At 37.3% G+C, this 20,072-nt stretch overlaps 2 protein-coding genes across 5 annotated transcripts in view; one reads left to right on the forward strand and one right to left on the reverse strand.

The window, feature by feature from the left end:
- The window catches only part of CMSS1 (cms1 ribosomal small subunit homolog), a 382,394-nt gene that overhangs the window by 315,584 nt on the left and 46,738 nt on the right, over window positions 1-20,072 (reverse strand). The window lies entirely within an intron of this gene.
- Window positions 1-20,072, forward strand: part of FILIP1L (filamin A interacting protein 1 like) — a 120,625-nt gene that overhangs the window by 59,607 nt on the left and 40,946 nt on the right. Inside the window, exon 1 of one of the 3 annotated variants that reach the window (XM_045851009.1) lies at window positions 9,883-9,988. The exons of 1 other annotated variant lie outside the window; for it this stretch is intronic. The gene's annotated coding sequence lies outside the window, so the exon portion shown is untranslated. Of the gene's footprint in view, window positions 1-9,882; window positions 9,989-20,072 lie in introns of those variants that run through there. One more of the 3 variants, XM_045851010.1, reaches the window with a different exon arrangement.

Here is a 20,072-nt window from a genome sequence, read left to right on the forward strand (position 1 = left end):
TGGCATCTGGCAAAAACAAATGTAAATCCTCTCTAGAGAAAGCCACCTTCAGCCCAGGGTTAAAAGAATGACCATATATAAAGTTTTGAGGTGTATGACTTCATTTGAAAAATTTCAGAAACACAGTAGAAAATAATGCACAATGACTGAAAGTCAGAGAAATGGCAGTAGAATCAGGGCTGCTGATATTTAAAGACTCCAAACATTTAAATGATCAGACAGAATACAAAACATACTTAATATGTTAAAAATAAAAAGGGTGTGTTAACATTTCTTGTTAAAACTGTAATAGTGCACTTTCAGCCAAGATGAAGACGTAGGGTAGATACACTTTGCCTCCTTGCCCAACTAAAGGAAGGACAACAACAACTTTAAAAACAAAAAATAACCAGAACTGCCAGAAAATCAAGCTGTATGGAAGTCTGACAAACAAGGAGTTAAAGAAGAAACATTTATTCAGACTGGTAGGAGGGGCAGCAGGGATGATGCACTGCAGCTGGAGGAAAAGAGGGGCAAGGCAGTGGCTGGCAGACTGGGCAGTCCCACATTTGTGTTCAGATAAACTGGGAGGAACAACTGGGGAGTGAGACAGATGGCACAACCCAGGGAAATAAGGCCTCAAAACCTCGGGCTATAAAAATCTGTAGGGTTTGGGGTGGCAGGAGAAACTCTCAGCCTCACAGGAGAGTTCATTGGAGAGACCCACAGTGTCCTAGAATGGACACAAAACCACCCACTTGGGAATCAGCACCAATTTGCTTGGGTAGCAGAGGAAGTGACTGAAAGCCTGCCGAGAGCTGAGCAACAAGCAGCATTGTCCCCTTTCAGACCCCACCACCACATACAAAGGCTATGCAAAGTAAAATAAAGAAAAATGTACAAGGAACCAACAGTGAAGGGAAAGAAACTAGGACTCAAATTGACGATTTGGAGCAGAAGGAAGAAAGAAACATTCGACCAGAACAGAATGAAGAAACCAGAATTCAGAGAAATGAGGAGAGGCTTAGGAACCTCTGGGAGAACTTTAAACATTCTGACAACTGAACCATAGGGGGTGCCAGAAGGAGAAGGGGAAGAGCAAGAAATGGAAAACTTATTTGAAAAAAGTAATGAAGGAGAATTTCCCCAATCTGATGAAGGAAATAGATCTAGGAAGCTCAGAGATTCCTAAAGAAGTGGGACCCAAGGAAGCACACACCAAGACACATCATAGTTATATTACCCACAATTAAAGAGAAGGAGAGAATCTTAAAAGCAGCGAGAGAAAAGGAGATAGTTACCTACAAAGGAGTTCCCATAAGACCGATTTCTCAAAAGAAACCTTGCAGGTGAGAAGGGGCTGAAAGAAGTATTTGAAGTCATGAAAGGCAAGGAGCTATATCCAATATTACTCTATCCAGCAAAGCTTTTTATTTAGAATGGAAGGGCAGATGAAGTGCTTCCCAGATAAGGTCAAATTAAAGGAGTTCATCATTACCAAGCCCTTATTACATGAAATGTTAAAGGGACTTATCTAAGAAAAAGAAGATAAAAATACAAACAGTAAAATGACAACAAAGTGACAACTATCGAGAACTGACCCTAAAAAACAAAAACAAAGCAAACAATTAGAACAGGAACAGAATCACAGAAATGGAGATCACGTGCAGTGTTATCAGGGGGAGGGAGAGTCGGGAGAACGGGGGAAAAAGGTACAAGGAATAAGAAGCACAAATGTTAGGTACAAAATAGACAGGGGGAAGTTAAGAATAGTATAGCAAATGGAGAATGCAAAGAACTTATATGTGCATCCCGTGGACATGAACTAAGGGAGGTAGCGCGGGTGGGAGTAGGGATGCAGGGCAGAGGGGAAATAAGTGGGAAAATGGGACAACTGTAATAGCATAATCAATAAAATATATTAAAAAAGACTAACAGACTATTAAAGGCCAAACAAATTAGTGGGAAAACAAAAACTTTTGAAAATGAAATATACAATTCCAGATCAGCAATGAGAATAGTGAACTAGAAGAAAAATCTTAGGAAATTATGCAACACAGTGTTAAAAGCTAATGAGATGAAACAACTGGAACAGTAGCTAAAGCATATGAAGAAAGAGTAAAAAGGTCTAACATGTGTCTGTTTTAAAAGGTAAGGAGAGAAAAATATTGGAGAAGTCATAGTTGATGAATCAGTATTGGCTGAGAATTTTCTAGAATTGAAAAAAAGACACTGATCCACATATTCAGGAATCTCAATGAAACCCAGAATGGATAAAAATAAATGTATACTTAAATGGCTAATAATGAAGCTGCAGAATATCAAAGACAAAGGGAAAATTGTAAAAGCAGCCAGAGAGAAAAGGAATGACTTTAGACTGGTAACTGACTTGTAAACAGTAACATGGGATGCCAGAAGTCAGCTGGATAATATCTTCAATAGGCTGATAAAAAACAAGTGTCCATCCAGAAGTCTATACTCAGAATTTAAATCTTCCCAATAACAATGGTATAAAATAAAACCATGTTTAAATAAATAAAAAGAGAGCATCTGCAAAGAGCCAACTTCCAGTAAAGGAACTTCAAAGGATGCATTTAGATTGAAGGAAAGTGATCCCAGATGGAAGTCTGGAACAAAAGAAGGAATGATGAGCAAAGAAAGTGGTAAATATATTGGTATATCTAAAGAAACATTGACTAAAAGAATAATAATAGATGAAGTCTGTGGAGTTCAAAAAAGAACTAGAATATGTAACAACAACATATTAATTGAGAGGGTATGCTCAGAGTTACAGTATTCTAAGGTCCTTAAATTTTTTAGAAGATGATTAAAATTTCGATAAGTTTTAAATTGTGACCATTTAATTTATGAAGTAGCCACTTTTATGTTTGGAATAAAATTGACTTGTTGGGTAACAAATCCCTGCAACTGTTCTGCACTAACTAATGAAACTAATGACAACTAACATGTACGGACCAACTCCTGGAAAGAAAGATGAAGTTCTCATTTGAGAGAGAATTCAGTATCATATGGGTGGACACACAGCTTTTGAAATCCCTTCCAATTCTGTATTTTATGATGTAGACAGGATGCATAATGACATAAATTATAAAAGAATTTCTCACATAGAGAATGAACTGATAAGCATGCAAACCAATGGTGTTAAATAACAGAGAATTAATATTAAAAGTTTAGGCCTCTCCATTAAATTTTTGGCCAGAATTTTCAACAAATGGCCAATCTTAAGGGCTTGAGTTGATTACCAGCAATATATAAATCTCCTATTTTAAAGAAATGCAGTGAAGAACTGCACTGTTAATCAATAAAGTAAAAAACTAGTTCATTAATGCTCCAAATTAGTTCTGTAGTTAGTACAAACTTAGGTAAATTGATGTAATATTAAATCAGGATTTCAGACATACTCTTTTTGACAGTTCTAATCCCTTTGTTAAAGCATTTTTTTTTAAATTTTTCACATTTTGCAACACAGACATGCAAACCCAGAAAACATAGTGACTGAGTCACCAATTTACTGTTGACCTTGGGGCTAGTCCTTTAGCCTCTTTGAGCTCCAATGATCTCATCTATTTAAAAGGAAGGAATAAGAGGAGGCAATAAATAGAGTAGATGTTTTTTAAGCCCTTTTTTACTCTAAAATGTGATTTTATGAAACAATCATCCTTCATAATAAAACTCAAAGCATATTTCTTAGTTTAATTTGTTCATCATTTTTCCTAGTGAAGACGTCTTTAGCCATAACACAGGGAATTGAAGCATTTAGTCCGTAACACCACCACTGAGTACTCTACAAGACAATTTAATTCTGTTCTTGGTGGGGTTTGGAAGAAGTTGCCCAACTGAAGGAAAGGATTTTACAGTTAAAAGCCACCTTCCTATCAAGCAATATTTATCATAAAATAATGGACAAAGCAGAATTGGGGACAGGAAAAGAGGTTTAAAAATGTCTCTTTCATAAAACTAATCTTAGAATGAACTATTTTACTCCTACTTTTCTTTACTTATTAGGTGCTTAATTTCCTCAGGCCTTCTAAACCCATTTTAATTAGTTTACATCATTAAAGGTTAATTCTCATGCATTCCTATATTTAAGTTTCCAATACAAAAGAAAACATATACTAAATGTAACTTACCCATTTATTAAACCCTTAGCTGGTGGACTATCTCAATTATATACTTAACAGTTCCAATGACTCCCAACTAATAAAACCTGTTAAATTGTACTTTAAATTCAAAGGTATTTTTTCAACAAATATTTACCCTAAAATCAAGCTCCACAACCACAGAAAATTTGTCAGAGTGGTTTCTTTAAAAATACATTTCTTAAAACAGATAAGGTGTACAAACTATTTTACAAGGTCCCTTTAAAAAATGAACTGGACAAAGCATTGAGAACAATCTGTACTGGCAAGGGACAAAGATGATCTAATAGGTCTTTTCCGTCTCTAATTTCTGTGATTTGAGGATTTTTTTACTCCTGCAGTAATACTTGTGAGTTCAACAACTTCTCAAAACTATTATTAGTTGCCAAGGAAACCCAAGGAAACCCAAGGAAACCCAAAGTGTTTGCAGGAATAAATAAGCAAATGGACTAGACCTAAATAGCAGGATTTTCCTGCTTCTTTCCCATTTAATAATCTATGGTGGCACCATATGATCAATTCTTCATTCTCTCCAAGCCATTTTTGCTTACCTACTTGCAGCTCACTAGAGTCCCATAGCCAACTCATAGCATCCCATGTAAACCAAGACCAGAAGATCTATGATCAGCAGGAGATTCCTTATTAAATACAGACTCCCCTGCTTGGTGAAGAACAAAAACCATGACAATACTGGGGTGGGGTGGCAGAGGGGGTGGGTGGAACCAGGCAGTGATTGACCTTGTGACATTATTTCTAGGGAAAATATACAAATATGTGCTTTTAAATAATCCAATGTCTACACATGATTAAAATATATTTTAAAAAGGTAAAAGGTTAAGACATACTACACACATATACCCACAGTATGAAAACAATTGTTTTATAAATGTTTAGAGAAAGACTAAAAAGGAATATAGTACATCAAATTGGTAGTAGTTGGCAGTATTCATAGAGTAGGACTAAGTGTAAAATGTCTTTGAGTGTTTTACATTTCGCAAATTATCATTTGCGAATGATAATGAAATTACTTTTTGGAATTACTTTTGAAATTACTTTTGTAATTACTTTTGAAATTACTTTTTAGCCCTGGCCAGGAAGCTCAGCTGGTTAGAGAACTGTTCTGATAAGCCAAGGTTGCAGGTTTGATCCTGATCAGGGCAGTTGCAAGAGTCAACCAATGAATGCATAAATAAGTAGAACAACAAATTGATGTTTCTCTCTCTTCCCCTTCCTCTCTCTTTAAACTCAAAGAATTAAAAAATTAATTTTTAAAGCCACAACATAGCATTCATTTTCATGTTAATAAAGGGCTTTCCATTCTTCAGTATCACCACTGACACTGTTGCTGTAATCAGTCCAAGTTAGCTCTCAAGGGTATTGGTCCCTGTTCTACAATCAAAGCTAGATGGACTATGAATAGGAACAGCTGCAGAACTCTAGAAACTTCAAGAACTACGGAGCTCTGGGACAGAAGATTTGGGCTGTAGAGAAGTGAGAGGGTCTTCAGGTAAATCCAAGTTCTCTGCAGGTTATTAACTGCTGGTAAAATGCTCTCAGTGCTCAGTGTTAAGTGCTGCGCTGCTTGAGGATGTATATTCTGTGGGCATTTATGTGTACAGAGTTAGGCAGATGCCACCTGGGGAACAGAAAGAAGAGCGAAAGAAAGAGGCTAGTTAGAAAACTGCACCTGGCATGGAGAGAACATGCTTTTACCCCTCAGTCTTTCCTCTCAGCTCCCCATTCTAAAATTGCCCACCTGTGTGCTCAGTCGCTTCAGCCTTTCTCCTTAATTGTGGGGTGGTGGAGAAATCAGCACTGGATCCATGGCAGGTTTGCCCAGTGCTTGGAGGCAAAGCTGCTTTGCAAGAAGGATGAAAGTGAGGTGTCAGAATATTCCACGAGATAGAATACATTAGTGCCAAGGGCACTAAGGCACTCTGGCCAATTAACTCCAGCCTAAAGCTATGCAGGATCACAGTATTCTGCTTCTTCCCCTGCTGTCCTGGATTTGTCTCCACTCTGTTCAGTTTCTCATATAGGACCATGTTTATATTAAGAATTGTTTTTCTTTGCATGTTATAGTGTTACCACATATGCTGTATTATAGAGGTAAAAGAGCTAACATTTGAAGTTAGCGTTACCATCCCATATCCTAAAGCACAGCTTTCAGGCAGCAGTGTACATCACCCCTGAAGTGATGAAAGAACCAGTAATAAAAATTGTGGGCAACTACAAGAAAGGTTCCATTAATTATGAATACTACCTCTCTGGCACTTATTTGGATGACTAGAAGACTTTACCAGTCTTAAGAAGAAACAAAGGCTGGGAGACAGGACATGAAAGAAAATAAGAACAGTTACTTCACAAAGAGGAACTAGCTTTGACATGCTTAGTAACATCTTAATGGTATTTTAAAACAGTTAAATAATGCAAATATCATGGATATTACTAATACTAGTTGCTGTGGTCATCGTAATAACTTGGTGTTAGTTTGAATCATGGGAAATTGTTGATATTCAAATGTTTTTGACTATCTAACAAAAGTGACTTTATACAGTTCAATCAAATGAATACATCTTAGTTGTCAGCCTTGTGGCCTGCAAACCCTTTTTCCACATTAGAAGGTAATTAGCTTGGTAGGAAAATTCCTTTGTACTAATTCCAAATAACAACTTAAACCTATTGCTGATTTAGATCATAAATGCAGATTACTAGTTGAAGAAAGGACTTTGATTCGTAGGTATGATTAATTGTAAGAAATTCTTGGTTATAAAATAAGAAGAGTCATATAGCAATGGTTGAGTAAAACTTTCAGTAAAAGGAAGTAAAATTTTCTTAGCCAAGACTGAGGCACAGTGGTCATAACTCTATTTATTTTTTTCATAATAAATATATGTCAGAAGTCAAAAGAACAAAATTTCATCTCAAAGATGATGCTGGTAGAAAGTGGAAAAGAAATAAAAGTCTACTCTTCAACTTACATGGTCAGTGGAGCACAATGCCAATGGCTGGCTGGAGTACGTGACACAAGACCCCAGGTGTTCTTGTATCAAAGATCCCCTTTCCTTAAGACCCTTGACTTTCACCATTTGGGAAATTGTTATAACATTCTAATTTCATCAGAACAAGACATGTTGTTAACATTGTCAAGAAGACTACCTTAGTAAATAGATCCAATGTGAACAACACACTCCCTAGAGTTAGTCAGTGCACAATCAGGGGAGATCCATGTATGGCCTGGGAAGAGAGAGAATGTTGGTATTCTTAGTTCAACATTCAATCTGGAAAATAGAGATGGAAACTTCTCAATTAAATCAGAACACTTCCTTACCAACAACACTTTTGAGAAAGTCTTAAACCATTAAGAGAAAATGGGACTAAGTCTGGTTCAAATCTCTGCATTCATTACTTTAGAACAGCATGACCTTGGTCAAATCATTTTACCTTTCCAACTGTGTTATCTGAAAAGTATGATTAATACCACCTCAAAATGTGTTGTGCAGGTTAAATAACAGAGTGATTGTAGAACACTAAGTATAGTGTTTGGCATGAATCTGAATTAAAAGATCAACAAATGAGTTAATATGGGCTCCTGAAGAGTGTTCACATACTGCAATCTTAGCTGGAACAGAGCCATAACTGGGTTAGAAACCAGTACTACAGGGCACCAGGCAAGGCACACAAGGAGTAGGAGTCCTGATTCTTTTTTCTCTTGCTACAAAAGCCCTAGACAACTCTTGTATCCACTTAACTTCTCCATTTTGCAGTTACCCCAGCTGGGAGAAAAAAAAGGCGGGGGGGGGGGGGAATAATACTGGCAAATTTTACAGAGGAACTGGAAGTAAAAAAAATGAATATAATGCTAAGCATGAGTACAAAAAGGTGAGAAAGAAATAAAAGGCAGTGTCAAATGTTAAGAAACCTCTGTACCCACCAATGAAGAAAAGGAGCAAAACAAGTTACAAATAGTAGCTTGAAGTAAAGGTAAGTTTATGTTACCAGTTTGGAGCTGAGATTCAGGTGTTTATGCTTCATGTAACTTTCACGATAATCATTTCATCTTATTTGTAATAAAACAAATCTAGCATTAAAGTCTCAAAAAGGATGTTTAATAAGCACAAGGCATGAGACTAAAAATGATTCAAATGAACTTTACAAGTATAAAGAATAATAAAACTAACAAACCAACATCTAAAAGGTTAATACAAAACTGCTAATCAAATATTAAATTCAGTTGAAGGGTATGGTCATTCACCTCTATGTGAAAAGTAAAGGTTAGTTTAATTTAGGCTTTTCAGTTGACAGGCAGTGATCTAGAATTGTCTAAGTGAGCCCATAGTTTAGCAATGATGACACACATTTATTTTTATGCCCTGCATCTTTTTTCCACACCATTTTCACTAGCTTTACATTTTCTGCAACTGGCCTTTCCCCACTGCATACTGAAAAACAAGCACACTATTTTCATTATTCTTGTGTGACAAAACATAAGGAAACACTAGTTCTATAAACATATGTACATCATAATAGGAATCAATCTTATCTTAATGTAATTTAAAAAGAGTTAAATAGACTCAAGTAATAAAAACTACTCAATTCATATGAAGCTTGCAAATATGGCAGCCACATATCTAACTTATTTAGCAGATTCATATAGTTGGCTGAGACTTCAAAGATTACCTCTCTTACTGATGTGCAAAGTAATTAGGAAGCTAAATCTCATTTATCAGAAAAAAGAATTTATGTAAGTAAATCTGCGCCACACTACAGGGTAACAGATTTAATTCAGTAATACTTGGTCAGTTTCCTTTTTCTGCTCATATCTTTATTTTTTATTTTGTTGCTGGTGGAAGAGAACAACTGGATTAAAACCAGTTCTAAACTTATTTTTATACTTTGTCTTGGAAACAGTAAACTTCTTTAATAAATATTTTCCCTCCCAAACTGTTTTAACAGTTTGTTAAAAGTAGTTCTAACTACTTTCATTAAAACACAGGCAAGCAGAAATGAGGAACGAAGAGGTTCTTTCAGGAAAAACACTGAAAAAATAAGATTTCATCTGGCCTTCCCATCATCACTTGAAGAATTGTTTGGTAGTTACATCATCAGGAAATAAAACACTATCCTCTGAGGACCCTTACTCTTTACAAAGAGGAAAGAGAAAGTTTGAAGTCTAAGGCCCCCCTAGAGATATCACCCCCCCCCAAAAAGACTTCTGGCTTTCCTTTCCTGCCTCCCCCCAGCAACGAAAAAACAAACGTAAAAAAAAAATGCATTTACAAAAGTTTAAATAGAATAACAGGATGTGTGTGTGTGTGAAGTATGTGATTGTCTAACCACTATGCTGTACGCCTGAAGCTAATTCAAAATATTTAATATAAATTGTAATTAAAAAATAAAATAATAAAATTTAAAAAATAACAACAGGATGTGTACTTAAGAATCCGAAGCAATAACGGAAGCTTTAGAGCCCAACAGCAGGAGAAAAGTTACAAGCGGTTTAACCATGAACCCCAAACACTTGGTTTGTCCTGCAGGAGGGCTCCGGCATCCCCAGCCCGCCGCCCATTCTCTGCGGGGAACCTGGGACTCAGGGTCTTTTCACACGGTATCAGCGTGGACCCGGGCGCTAGCTGCGCCGCCGCCGCGAAGCTGGCTGTCACCGGAGCCCCAGCAGTCCGCGCCGCACACGCGGAGCGCCTTATAAGGCAGCGCAGTGACGTAACGCCCATAGGCCGGGCGCGCTCGGCGCCCAGCTCGCATTGTTCGGGCGACTCCCGGAGCGCACACAGCCGCTCGCAGCGCTGCGCGACTGCAGCCCCAGCCCGGCCCTGGCGCGGGGAGCTCAGGTAAGCCCGAGAGAGCCGCTCTGCTCCAGCAAGGGCACTACTGTCAGAAAGCCAGGTAGTCAGTAGGTGGATTTTAAAGGTATCAGCATCATGAACTGCAGACAGATTTTGAAAAGCGCGTCCAATGAACTCTAGATTCAAAACATTTTCCAACTGCTACAAAACTTGAAAGTAAAAGTTTTCTTTCATGGAGAAGACGGATTGGGATTTAATTTTAAATGATGAGAGGTGGGGTATAATTATGTATTAGACTTCCCAAGTGAGCTACACATTGAATACTACCTGCATTAAGAAATCTTCGGGGAAAGGGTGGAGAGAAGTATATTGTAATACAACTCTATCTCCTGATCTCTCCCCTCGGACTAGAACTCCCTTAAGTTTTACAAGAGCAGAGTGTGAAACACTGCCACATGGTAGTGGATTTGTTAGTGAAACACCCCCTACCCGTCCACACGCCTTTTATAAATCTTATTGTAAAAGACTAAAAAACTCTTGTTGGGAATACAACTTGTAATAGAAATGTAAGTCTTTAAGTTACAAAAAAATCTTACAAACGCTATTCTTCTGTCTTAAAAGTTTATGTCAATTTGCACAAGGAAGTAACAGCTATCACAGTTTTGAGTTATAACTTTTTACTTCAACTCCAGTCAGTGAATAAATGACATACTGCAATGAAAATTAAAGATAAACTAGTTTCTCTAGAGTAAATTTTGGGCAATAGTTTATTATGTACAAAACTAATTTAAAAGATAAAGCCTATGGGAGACTTTTGCTAATCAGTGGCATTTCAAACCACAATTAGTTACATTTGAACTCTGAACAGGCTACTGCTATAAATGAACCCTTAAAGTCTGATAATTGAACACTTGGTAGATGCTGAAAATCTACATTTTTTACAGAATAAAAATAAGCAGAATAATTAAAATATGCTGTGTCAAGTTAAAAACACTGGAATCAGAGATGAAAATTGATTTATCACTCAAACTTTATTTGATTTGAACATATATTGTGAAACAAATCTTTCAAGAAATTGTGACAGGATTATTTCCCATTTAAAATAGCCTCTGTTTTATTTATCATTTGAAAAATCACATTTTTACATGCTTAAATTGGGATGTATTTGTGTTTCTAGTAATTCCTGTGTGAGTTTTTTAAAGTATAAGACATTGGTGCCTACCATTTTTGCTTCACAGGATTTTGTTTGTTTTTAATTTTGTTTAGAGCAATACAAGATTTTGGTTTTAGTATTCTAAAAGAGAAATTATATGTTATTTGTCCTGAAGATAGGCTATATAAACTGCAGGTTAGTAACAAGTAGTAGGATTTTCCTAAAACTATTATTTCAAATCTAGAAAAGCCTACCATAATGAAAAGAGAGAAGGACCAACACCCAGGTCACTGTAGAGAAGTATGGAATATGCAATAGAAAAGTTGTTTATTTGATATAGGCTGTAATTGGAAACTGAAAAATTCCTGCCTTGGGAAAAAGGTATTCCACCCTTCTGAATCTAATAGAAGAGGAGGGAAACAGAAACCATCAATTATTGTTTCAGCTATACCCAAAGTACCATCTGTACCATCAACTGTAGCTCAACTGTTGAAAATCATAACCTCTATCAAAGCTCTAACAGCTGTTTCCCAGAGTCTGCATTTTATTTTTTTAAAACAGGCAAGCATCAATTTTGAAAAAAAAATTTAAATGACACACTTCAATATTCCACACTGTTTCCCTTTTATTAACTTAAAAGCATGTTCAAGGAAAATAACCCGTTAAGACCCCTTTTAAAACTCAAAGTTGAACAAGATTTATTGTGGATATGTAAAGCCACAATGGTTCTGTGAGTGATCACTTCTTAGTCCTTGGGACAATCTATATGATGGAAAAAATGTTATACATAGAATTAATGTGATTTTTTTTACATTTTCAAATAAAGCATATATTAATTTTATGCTTAATTAAATTCATTTGCACTTTTATGGTGATTAAGCCATAAAACTGTTAAACCACTGGTATCTTTGTGATATTTTTCCCAATGCTGTGATGGAGTCTATAGTAACAGCCAATATAAAAACATGAATTAAGCTTTGAGCTTCCTAATTTTCAAGTCCACTTGCAATTACCATTAACTTGCTTTCTCAAAAGGCTGTAAATTTTGCTTTAGGGCTCTATGCTACCCCTCCTCCCCCACCCCCAAAAATGACTTTGGTAATAAATGTATTTTGAGGTAACAAGATGTGGAAGAATAAAATTCCATTAATTCTTCTTAGGTCATGTTCTGTCCATATCTAGTGCTTCAGGGCAAAATAAATGCTTTTATAAGATGAAGAGAGGAAACAAAACAGACCCTCCTATTTAAGGGGAAAAGGAAAGGGAGCAGGAAGAGAACTGTTTATAAAAGTCTGGATATTGTGGAGTAATAATCTGAGGATATAAAGAAATATTGGTTTCAACCTGCTTTAGAAACTGAAATCTGTTGTTCACATAGCCAGTCATTATCTTTTAAAACATCTGACACACCTTACCTATCCTCTCGGGCATATCATTAATTTTAAATGTCTTTAGAATGTAGTTTGTATTTGAATATGAATTTAGCTTTAATTCAAACTATTTAGTTTTTGTAAATTATGTTTAAATAAGGATTTAGAGATGAAGAAACATTGCATATACAGCCAACATCACAAACTTTCAAAGAAATATTTCTATGACTGCTTCTGCCATCATTACAGTATATCTGGGCCACCAACCCAATCCTTAAGCTTGATGTGGGCTACAAAGACTTTTCAAACCTCTGGCTGGTCAGTTTCTACTTGCACTAATGTCAGATGCACTAATTCCTAGCGATGGTCGCCAACACTGTTGTAAGCACTCCTACATCCCTTTTTCTTAAAAACAGAGTAGATATTTTCTCTCCCTGGACTTATGCACTAACATTATCTCTGACTGGGAAAGAAAGCCTGGCAAACAAAAGTGGGAAGACTCACCAAGGAAAGTCCCTGGTTCTTTTTCAGATATGGGGAAGCACTCCCCTTTCATGACTGTTCTCTCAGATGCTTTAGCAAATTAAGACCGGACAGCAGCAGTTTTAATTGAGTCCAAGAAAAGGGAATAACACATTAGTAGTCTCCTTTCTCCAATCTGACTATCCTCACACTCCTATGCCCCACTGGTTCCAAAATAAGATTAGATCTTAAAGATACAATTATTATCTTTTTATAATAAGCTTGGAGAAGGACATTTGTGTGTTGCAGAGGCTAGTGAAGTGTATAGAGGAGTAAGTGGTAAGTGTTATTATTGGCACAGGTAAGGGTGCAGACAAACGAACACCCAACTCCTTGTTTCTGTTTATAACTACTGATTCTAGCCTAAAGGACAGTCACTATCAGTAAAAGAGAGCATATATTACATGAGAATTCCGAACACTCAACTCCACAGATGTACACACAAACACGCACACCTGGCAGGAAAATTGTATAGCTGTAAGAGGCCTTGGAGGCCATCTGATCCAAATGCTTCACCTTACAGAAGAAGCTGATATCCACAGTGTGACTTGTTTCAGACCAGAGCTACTCAGAGGCAGAGCCAGGGCCTGTTGAACTTTGAGGTTACAGCCTTTGGTTTCTCTGTAAATTAGTGGTAGGAAGAGAATAATACAGAAGCCCCAAACGTCTTGACACTGTGAGTGTTAATTTGGCTATAAAACCCATTTAAAAACGAAAATAAAAGGTTCAAAGTTATTGTTAGTAAGTATAGGCAGCAAGAAGGCAGAGGGAAAGGAAAGAGGTGAAGTCAGTGTAGTTCAACCAGGCTGCAACAATGGAAAGGGGTGATAAAGTGAGGACAGAGAAAACAAATAATAAATGTACATAAAGGTTCTCGGGACGGCAAAGCTCACTTTGCTTTGAATCTGAGAGGTGTGCTGGAAAAAGTCTGTGCTCTGTAGTCAAAGACATTTATGTCTGAACCACTAACTTGACAAGTGACTTTTTCTCTGTATCTTCCAACTAAGCATTTTGCATCCCCCAGACCTCCCCAAATAGCAGGTTCTCTTTCAAACTTAAAAGTGACTTAATCCTTGAAAACAATCCCCCAAAAACAGCAGAGGAAGTTTATCCTGCTTTACTTTACCCCGCTTGCACACTGCACTGCTACATGACATGAAATTACACATTAATTGCTTATTTGGTTATTGTCTGTCTCCTGGACTGTAAACTCCTTTAGGGTCAATTTTGTAACCAATTTATCCCTAGCACATAGAAAAGTACTCTAGCTAGTCAGAGGTGTGTCAAAAAGGTGTTAGATAAATGTACAAACAAATAAATTACAACTAGAAGCTTCTTAGTTGGTAAGAAAAGAGTATTTCTGAAAACAGTGGACCTTAGTCCACTAGAAGGGCCCCTTCTTCTAGATTTTGTTCAGGATCCCAAAACAAATCTCTACCACTATTTGAGGTATCCACATAGAATTGACTAACAAACACAAAACCCAGAAACCATATTAGGCTCAGATGAAGTCAAGACAGTCTAATGTGCTGTATAAGCACTGTACAGTGCTTGTTGTGGAGGCAGACTAAGTCAGATGCTTCTCTACTGCTGCCCACCTCTGCCTACCTTACTTTAACCTCCTCCCAAAATAATGAGAATAAAGTTGGTCAAAGAATACCAGGTGAATTGCCCTGGGGCATGGAATGGACTCTAATGTAACATATGAAGGAGCAGACTATAGAGGTTTGTCTTTAATGAAGGGTAGATTCCTCTGTTTTTCCCTAATGTCTGTGCCTCAGCTAGAGTCCCAGAAGATGCAGTGACTGGGCCCAAACAGTTTGTCCTTATAGTAACTAGAAACCTTCAGATGGTCTTTTTCCAACCATACACTTGGATTCCAAAGTTCCTGTGGGTAGTCCCATACATCCACCAGATTGTACAGAAAACAAAAAGTGATTTTCCTGTATTTTTTTTTGTTAGATAACTCCAATGTCAACCTATAAAGCCAGCCTAGGGCTCATAATTCCTTGGAAGCAGCCTTGTGCTAAGTACAAGGCAGAACAATAGACCAGCAACTGAGTTCTCTACATGCCACACCATGTCACTAACACAGCTTTACCTTTTAGCATCGACTGGCATTGTGTTGATGACAAGGACTAATAAGATCATCAGGTGCTCTTGCACAAAGACTCAGTCATGGTCCAGGATGTTTTGACACACCTCTGACTACAGCTAGAGTACATTTCTGTTCTTTCTTAATGCACTGATAAAGCAATAGAGATAAGACAGGTCAGTTGTACATAAAAATTAAGTAAGGATAAACAGTGTGGGACTCTTTAAAAAAATTCAACAGAATACAGTCAGTCTCCAAGCTTGCTTAGTAGTGACACTAAACTGACATGGAGAAATAGTGTTATCTTAATGGTAAGACTGAAGAGTAGGAATAATGGTTCATAAGTCCAAATTCTGCTCCTACTGACCCTGCCAGCCATTCACTGGGTAAGCTTTCTGTAGCCTTCACTTCCACAAACCTATAAAAAGGGAACAGTGTCATCCACCATAAGTCACCTTGGTGCTGGGAAAGACAGAATAGTGGGCAGTAACGAGGACAAAAATATAAGCTACTGATTGTATCATTACCGAGACAGCTCAGCTGAAGAAAATGGGAAGAATGTGAGGGAAAAAGTCCATACTCAAGCACAGAGGAAAGATTAACATAACTGTAGTACATGAGCCTGTGAGAACTCCAAACCATTATACCAAAAGCAACCTCAAGGATGAGGTCAGCCCTCCAGGACTGGCTGCTCTGACAGGAGCAAATCTGCCAGATTTATCTTATCTCATGGCCCACCAGTCTTGGAACAAAAGTTTAAAGGTGAACTAAGTTTCTCTCTCTCTCTCTCTCAAATTCTTTTTTTAAGTGAATCAAAACAAAAACAAACCTCTGAGCAGAAATCCTAAGAGGAATGTAAAACATTCATCACATTTGGGTTGACAAGACTTAAGTGGCTGCTGCTATTACATTTAAAGAAAAGGAAAGAGCTGCTTGGCCTAGGACATTGGGGAGAGCATGAGAAAGTTCTCAGGTTTTTTTGCTTAAGACAAAGGGCTATGCAGTGAGATGCTGTGCAAGTCCCTTGATCTACTTGTTAGTCTATAAACTGGGAATGGCAGAGGAGGTAAATTCACTGTGGAGTTTTGTGAAAATTAATCTTTTGCTGATAAAAGGAAGATTATCCATTCCTTAAAAATATATCAATATGCTATCAAGATGGTTAAAAACTCATTATTAAAAGAAATGCATTATATTTGAGGTTACATATTATCCTTCAGGCTTTCATGCAACTGGCTATATGGCACACTAAGATATTTTAGATAAAGTTGAGAACAACCTTGTCAAGTTATTTGGAGTTCCACTCATTTCTCCTAAAATTATGCCTCACAAGGTTCATATAGTCCCATAAAATTCATTGGGTTGAGCAAAGATGCAAAAAATCATAGACAGCAGAGTTAAGATTCTCTGGCTGTATTTCCTGCATCTGAACTTTATTTAAATTTGTCGCCAAGTGATTTCCTCATTTCACTGAATGAATGGTTCTCCCTCCTGAGATGTGACAGGAACAAGAGGAACATCACCCTACTTCTGCTCTAGTAACAAGGGAATTCTGAGAGAAGAATTCAGCTTAAGAGGGGTTATGTTCCCCTCAAAATGGTTCTTCTCTCCCCACAATCATTTGGTCATCAAGTGTATAATGAGCTCAAACCCAAGGAGGGATAGAGAGGTATCACATCTTCAAGGAGCTTACAGTTAGTTTAAGAGCAAAACAAATATACTAAAACAAATTAGAAAGTGCTATAAAACAATATAGAATATTTACGTCACAAAGCTGTAAGGGGCTGCTGGGAATCAGAAAGTGGGAATCAGCTAGGGTCAGACAAGTTAGGTAACATTCTCAGAAAAGATGGGAACTGAAATGTCAGTGGAGGCTACTGAACAGAGCATTCCAAATTTATTCCTTGGAAGTCTACTATGAAAAGGGCATATGAGGTTAAAAGAGAAAGAAGGCTTGAACCACGATCAGAACAACCAAATTCTGATATTTAAAACAACCTCGACTTTCACAGGAAGGCATCTTAAAAGTGATGGTTAAAGTGATAAAGCAGTTAGCACACTGGCAGAATCATAACATCCATTCAGTACCCTATTATACTCCAGTTATGTCAGCCTCCCACAAAATGGTGTTTCACCATCATGGAAGGCTACAGGCTTCTGCCAGGCTGGGGCAACAAGGCATTGCCTCAGGGCTAAAGAAGAAGTGCCTTATAGGATGCAGTCCTGAAGAGCTCTTCTCTTACACCCAGCCATAAGTGAAGCAAAAGGTTAAGCTTGTTGGAGTAAATCCATGTCTTTAGTGTCTGACCTCTCTAATATAGCCACTCTAAAAACCGAGGTTATCCTTTATCCCAATTTCTCTGATAGAAGGGAATTCTTCCTATGAGAAACCCACATTAGTGTTCCTAAATATGTTGCCTGAGATAAGAAATAAGTTACTGAGTAAAGGACCAAAGAGAGCAAAGGTTTAAAAGCTAGCCTGAAATTTCCCTGTTTTACCTGGAAAGTTCTACCATGCCTGAGAGGCACACACACAAAAACAAAAAGACAAATCTTACAACTTGGGCTAAATATTGGGTTGGTCCAAAAGGTTATTTGGTTATTTACTGTACAATGGCTCTAGTAGTGCTTAGTTGTCTTGAACTTCATTCGAAACAATTTTGTTGGACTGTATTGTGATAGCTGTCCTATCAGCATGCATTAAAACAAAAACTTATCAAAATTGGTGAATTTTCATGTAGCCATTTTAATATTAAAAGTGGAAGAAAATACACATTTTCGGCATATTATGCTTTATTATTTCAAGAAAGATAAAAAGGCAACTGAAACGCAAAAAAGGATTTGTGCGGTGTATGAAGAAGGTGCTGTGAGAGATTGAATGTGTTAGAAGGGGTCTGTGAAGTTTCATGCTGGAGATTTCTCACTGGATGATGCTCCAGGTTGGGTAGACCAGTTGAAACGGATAGCGATCAAATCAAGACGTTAATTGAAAACAGTCAGTGTTATACCACGCAGAAGATGGCTGACATACTCAAAATATCCTAATCAATAAAGTTATCGGCTAAAATGAAAAATGTGTCTTTTATTTTATGAAAAAAATCAAACAGACTTTTTGGCCAACCCAATAGCTTTTATCATATCCTAGACTATATTGATAATGAAGATTCCCTTTTCAGAAATTAATAGTCTAAATACTGCTCCCAGGTGTTAATTGTACTTTCAATTTAGCATAACATTTTTGGTGTCAGACACTCAAAGATTTACTTCTTTACTTTTACAGCACACTTATAATCTTGAACTGGAACAAATGTTTGACATATAAAGCACTAAAAAAAAATCTGAATTCTGTGACATTCCAATTAGACTTTTTCATATAGTTATGAAGCACTGAGACTAGACAGGTCATAAAATCTCTTCCGATAGAACGAAACATACATTTTTGACATGCGAATTTGTACACAATGCTAAGGGAAAGGACTTTAAAAATTTTATGGAGATTTTTATTCTATGGAACTGATATTTGAGAATCATCAATATCTTTGTATTGCTTTCCCCATGTTGCAGCTGAGGTGATAGGCAAATGAGGCAAGGTCACAGAATTAATAGCAGATTTTGGTCTAATATTCCCTGTCCATTGGAATACATGGCTCTTCTGAAAGTGGCTTTCCTATTGAGAATTGGGGTCTTGCTTTTTTCTTTGTTTTTAGCTGTGAATGAGTGAACTTTAAAAGTGAGGTATAGTGAAGTCAGTACTTTTTTCAAAAACACTTTTTTTTTCAACTACATAGTTTGAAATAGTTTGCCCTCCCTTAGAATTCAAATCACAAGATATAGTCAGGGCAAAATTGGATGGGTAATCATGACCATACATGAGGAGCACTATAGCCTTTTCTTTAATTCTGCTATAAACAGAGTTTTTCTCACAGATAAACATAACTAAATGGGTCAAACTCTTGCTCAAGTACAAAACCAGCAACAGACCCAGGGCCAAGGGAAGTGAAGTGTCAGGTTATTGCTCTCATCTCTAGCAGGACTGTTGCTAACCACTGTGACATCTTGATTGACTTGCCCCTCACCCTAAAACACCTTCATCTTAAAAGAACCCAAATTAGAGAAGAGATGATAGGATCAAACTCTGTGTTCATGAATTCTGTCTTCTCAGTGCTTGGAAGTGACAGAAAAGGAAAATGTAATGCAAAGAACTCTGAACTGCCAAATTCAGAGCTGGGAAAATTATGGCTCAGATAACTAAAATAATTTTAATTTTATAGTGTACATAAGAGGACGTGTAAAACACAGACCACAAGAAAAATGATCATTTACATTTCAATGGATTTTAGAATAAAACCTGTGTGTAACTGAACTTTACATATGGCCCGATCTCTGGCCCTCTAAAACATCGTGGAGGGAACAGAAACCAACCATCCTCAGGAGCCAGGAAAGGTGGGTGAGGGCATATGGAGGATACTCACTGTGGTTCATGATCTGACTGCTCAGCAGGAAGCCAAACCAGGCATCAGCCTTCATCTCCAATGGCCCTGACATCTAAATATACTATTCAGTGCTATTAAATGTTCCCAGTTCTGTTTTCCCGTATTTACTGATCTGTAGCTAAAATAAACTGGGGGATAAAAAGAAAGTTCTCTAGGGATAAAAATGTTTCATATTTTACACTCTTTCGGCTCCTGTCTACCATTTCTCATGGCAAACTATGACTTTGGTAGTCACAACAAAACCTAAGCCTCTGTTGTTGTGGTTTCTAAGTTTCTGTAGTTTGAATTTCCCACTAACAAGTTAGGAAACTTTGGTTTCCCAAGCATACCACATTAGCCGCTGCCTCTGTTCAGGCAGCCACACTACAAGGAGGTGAAGGAAAATCAGTGAACTCATCCACTTGGGCACATGACTGGTCCCTGCTTTGGCCTTTTACATTAAATCTGACAAACTGAACGCCAGTGAATTAACGCATGAAAGCCAAATAAAGGAGGA

Source organism: Phyllostomus hastatus, unplaced genomic scaffold (genome assembly GCF_019186645.2).
Source record: "Phyllostomus hastatus isolate PE091 unplaced genomic scaffold, TTU_PhHast_1.1 phas_contig_86, whole genome shotgun sequence".
NCBI lineage: Eukaryota > Metazoa > Chordata > Mammalia > Chiroptera > Phyllostomidae > Phyllostomus > Phyllostomus hastatus.